Here is a 5,629-nt window from a genome sequence, read left to right on the forward strand (position 1 = left end):
GGGATTAACCATCCATACTACGATTCACTGAGTGAACCTGTGTACCTTTATATAAATATGTGTATGTGTGTATACGTGTGTGTTTGTGTGTATGCGTGCGTGTGTGTGTGTCTATATTACGTTAACAGAAATCTTGAATTCATTTTATGTTTTGTTGGTATTTTGTTGCTAGTTGATAAATCTGTTCACTACAATGTACTCGTATGACCACTGTAATTCTTATATTTTCTTTTTATTATTGAACAATAAGTATGTACTCACTGAGATTATTTATTTAAGAACACATTTCAAAGACACACATATTAACCTGATATATTCACGCCCCCTCCTCCTCCTCCTCCTCCGAAATTATTATTGGTAAAAAGTGCAGCTCTTGAGAATTATGAATTTGTGTAGCAATCTCACAACCATTTAGATACTACTCTTTGTGTGTGTTCAACTAATATATGTAGCACGTGACAATTCCTCAATCAACACTGTTTAAAACTAGGCTTCCTCTGAAACCACCAGAAGATTCATCGTTTAAACAGTTGTTAGCTGATATCGGGATTCTAAGCAGTACAGTAATTAATATAGATTGCGATTGCAACTCTATTTGATAGATACGTTAGAGCAAAACAAGAAGCGAGTATTCAAATATAACACACATAAAGAACTGTATAGCATATAAGACAACCATCTACTATTCTTAATTCCAGCTAAAAGCGATTTGTTAGTTCCATTAAAATTATTAAGTAGCGATTATATAATTAACTATGACAGGTTCTGATTTACGTAAACACATCTGCAATTTCTGGTAAAGTTATTTGAATGTATGTTCATTAATTTACTATACAAATAGATGAAATAGCATCGATCTTGCATGTATTTGATTTAAGAATTTATGTAATTAATTATAAACATACATCGGAGCTAAATAGAAAATCTTGCCGACAATGCTTCCAAAAGGATTATTTACACTGCAGATTAAGAGACAGCACAGTAAATGCACTGAAAATATCGAGTCACGAATTCTGCCCTTTCTCAGAGAACCAATCTTGCCAGCTGATAGTCTTCTATATTGGGGAAATGCGTCTATACATCGAGATTTGAGTGAACTGTTGTTGAAGAGAAGCAATCAATAAAGATTAGCATTAAATGAGTTTTCAGTACAGATTATTGTCACTGTCATTGGAAAATACAAAATCGTTTATTAATGCAAGTAAATACATTTAATATATTTGATATTTGAAAATTAAGTTGGCAACTTCAATATCAAAATCCAAAAGTTAAGAATTGAAAATTTCACACGGCTTTAAATACTTACGGTAAGCGCTTAGTGATTCTAAAATACAATTTTGTTTGTAAACCAGAAAACATCATAAATTAAATGGTTTTGTTGAGCAAATTGTAATCTTATTTGGCAAACACGGATAGGCGTATTAAAATTCCAAACGAGATTAATTCTTAGAAATGTTACCTGTATTAATTTTACATGTAATATGACAATAAGTCGGGAAATGTATTTTTTAATAAAATATGTGATATTATGACATTGTTTAATCATCACAAATTTTTTACAGCAGAAAAAATTCGTTTTCCAAATCCAATATAACACTAAATAAAAATCCAAATGAATGATCTAATAATGTAATATATTTATTGATGATATTGTTTTTATTACGCGAGAATAAGGAGGGGGAAAAGGGGTGAATCGTGAGCACACCGAGAAAAATGCTTGGCGGCATTTCTTTCGTCTTGTGTTCAAATTCCATGGAGTTTAGTTAATCATATTTCGGGGTCGATAAATTAAATACCAGATGAGCTCTGAAGTTGATTTAATCGATCTACCTCCACGCTTGTAATTGCTAGCCTTATAACAAAATGTTAAGCTGTTATTAGCTGACAATGGTTTTCGAATATATTTTTGGAAGACAAAATAATAAAGTATGAACTGGACGTCCACCTAATCTCACTTTTGTGATAGTTCAAAACTATACATTATAATGGTCATGTTTCATGTAAGATCCCGAGGTTTCCTGAAAATGTCTCAGTAGTTTATGCATTAATCATTTCCCTTCTATACCAAAAATCATCAACACTCTACGTTGGTCGATGAATGAATTGTCTTCTGTAAAGTACTTCATGTTTGTTAACATATAGAAAATATTTCAAACAAACTTGATATTGAATATACGCAAATGTCACGTTTATGATGTCTCAATTAAGAGTTGAAAAACGACTTGTCCAATATGTAGATTTGTAAAATATTTTGAGTTAGCTATTCAATATAGCAACACTTTCATATTTCGGTCCCAAATTAACATTGGCATTTTTCTATACACACTGATACAGATTAAATGAAATTGATCCAGTGTATATTTATTTACTGATATATCTAATTACCCTGCAGCTAATAAAGATGTGAAAATTTCAAAATCATTACGAGTCTCATGAACAGGATCCAGTGTCGGCTGAAATAATAATGTTAAAGTGGTTATGAAGCAATTGCTTCATTTTTCTAAGTTATTCTACATGAATTATTGAGATATTCCACTTATACAAATACATGCATAGATAGCTACATATATACATACATACTGAAAGACACTCACACATACATATATATGTATATATATATGTGTGTGTGTGTGTATGTGTGTGTGTGTGTGTATGTGTGTGTGTGTGCGTGTGAGTCTTTGTGCGCGTGTTTGCCGGATGTATGTAGTGAGTGTGTATTTGTCTGTGTGTGTGTAATAGAAATGCATACACGAATCGACCAAAACGTAAACAGCAGTATCCGCGTACACTCCTAACATGAAATAAAGACTGTTCTCTTTATATAATACTAATACAACTACCACGTAGTCTAATCGCTAGGCTCTTAATACGTCTTTGTAATCTTGGTAGGATTTGTTTCCATCTATATTAATCGTGCGTTCATTTACTTTAAATGAATCGCAGTTACCTCCAAATGAGAGAATGTGTATTCTTATTTAGATCTGGTATTTCGATAACTTGTATGAAAGTATATCTATATGCATGTGTGGGTGTATAGATATATTTTATTTTCAATTTTTTTTATGTGCCCACTTAAAGCCTAGGCAGGCTCATTGGCCCGGTTTCCCCGTTTCTATAGGGCTTTCCTATAAGTAGGTTATCTCCCTTGGCTAGGCGGCGCTCCATGTAGATAATTAAACTTCCGGAGGCTAACCCACGCCATTGTTATTGTTTTACGTCTTTTCATGGATATAAAGCAGCTTGATGAATCAGCTATCAACGTATTTACTGTGCCTGAGTTAAAGAAATATTTAAGATTATATGGACAGTAAGTTACTGGAAGAAAGGCGGACTTGATTGAAAGGTTGAAAGGTATAAAAATTCTGTCGATATGTCAACAAAGTAAATTCATCGGACGATAAGTCTGAAGTATTGGACGATACTTCAGACAGGAATAAGCAGAAGCTTATATCTCATTTCGGTGAAGTATTGCCTGATCTAAAGATCTTTGTAAGTTGCCGAATTTCACAGATAATGACATAATTACCTCGTGCTACGGATGAAACCAAAGCAACAGTTAAGGAGTGGCATACCACGACAGACACGTACACAGCATCGAATACCACGATGTGAGTGAAAGCTGCTCTCACTGTATTGTCCGGTGTCTGGTAATGCCTTCGATACCGACATCTAACCAAAAAAAGAATCCTGACCACAGAGTGTGGGTAATTATGTCAAATGTCACTGGCAATGTGCATTCAGCTGATTGCAACTGTTAAAGCAAGTCACTGAGCATGCGTACATGTCATACGGGAGAGTTCCAATCAGGGATGGATAACACCTTATAGGAAAGCCCTTATAGCGTATGTGTTCATCCCAGCTGGACGAGACGCCAGTCCATCGCAGCGTTACACAAGAAACAGGAAGAAAGTGTTCGAGAAATTTGGAGCGAAAGAGAACAGGGGCCGCGCGCCCACGCGCGCACACAAACACATTGACACACACCCATGCGCACGCGCGCGCATGCACACACGGACACACGTATATCCCCATTCAATACAGCATTCTCTAATATACAAACATGCTACTCGTAACCCGCATACGGCAACTAACCCACACATAAGATATATATGCACATACACTACACTCAACCTCTCTCTTACACACACACACTCACTCTCTCTCTTACTCTCTCTCTTTCAGACACACACAAACACGCATACTTATTGGCCATTTTCGCATTCTCTTGCTTTCTAAAACTGGAAAGTCCAGTTAGTAATTTTTCCACCATGTAACGCCACGCGTGCATTTATCCGGATTAACTGATCCTTCTTGTTTTGCCTCCGCTCTAGAATTTCTTCTCCTTTGGACGAAGAGCCATACTCGAAACGTCATTTCATCTCCTTTTATTCCATCTGAAATTTATATATACGCATATAAGTATGTGCTGTGTACATTAAGACTAGAAGTCAGCTGTGAATATTATGCATGTAATTATGAAACAAATAATGTGACCTCAATATACCTCATGACAGCTCTTGCATAACATACTACAAACCAATTTCTTTTTCTCAAAATTTTGCCAAATGTTTACAGTAAACGGCCACACAAAAATTATATTACACACGATAATGAAAGGGAAAGCGCTGAATTGTACTCTAGAAGAGTTCGGATAACGTTGAAGATCGCATATGGTGCATTTGATACCGGAAAAAAAATTATAGCTTACACTTCTAGTGGAGATATTGCTGTTTGTCGCTCTGGATTGCAATGTTTTACAAACACACATATACATGTATATATAAATATATTTATATTTATACATAACGAGAGATAGATAGAGAGAGAGAGTGTGTGTGTGTGAGTGAATGCGTGAGTGAGTGAGTAACTGAGTGAGTAAATCACAAGGACGGAGATTAAAAGAAAGTAGAAGTATTTATTCGGATCACTGATAATGCTATTCAAACATTTGAACGGTTATTATTCATGCGTCCAACAATCATTTATTTATTTAATGCTTTAAAAATATTAAGATTTTACGAATATAATGCTAACATTATCAGCCAGATTCACTGTGTCTTAGATTGAAAGTGATCACAAACAGCAGTTTTAATATATCAAGTACATCAAGGCGGTTAGCTTTCAAAATCGTAAGCATGTCGGGTAAAACGCTTATTGGAATTTAGTCAGTATATACATCTCTTAGTTCAATTGTTGCTGAAGTCGACTTTACTTCTCCCAGCCTTTTGGGATCGATGTAGCAGACTTAATCCTTGCCCTGAAGTTGTCGGCTTTGTGCCAATGTCTGCATATATGTATATGCAAAAGCGGTGAGCCGGTAGACTCTTCGGTTTCCGGGCAAAATACTGTCCGGCAAGTTGCCGACCTTTAAGTTCTGATTTCAATTTCGCCGCGTTCCACTTAAACAAGTACTGGAGTCGAAGTAATTGACTAACCCAATCTCTTGAAATTGCTAGTCGTGTGCCAGAATTTGAAACCGATAAATACATATTCAACTGCCTGCTAAACACTCACGCTTCCCCTTTCCTCTGTCTCTCTATTTAAGTACATATGTGTATAATTACAATTACATACACGTGTGTATATATATATATATATATATATATATATATTTATATATATATATATA

This window comes from Octopus bimaculoides, chromosome 1 (assembly GCF_001194135.2).
Source record: "Octopus bimaculoides isolate UCB-OBI-ISO-001 chromosome 1, ASM119413v2, whole genome shotgun sequence".
Classification (NCBI taxonomy): domain Eukaryota; kingdom Metazoa; phylum Mollusca; class Cephalopoda; order Octopoda; family Octopodidae; genus Octopus; species Octopus bimaculoides.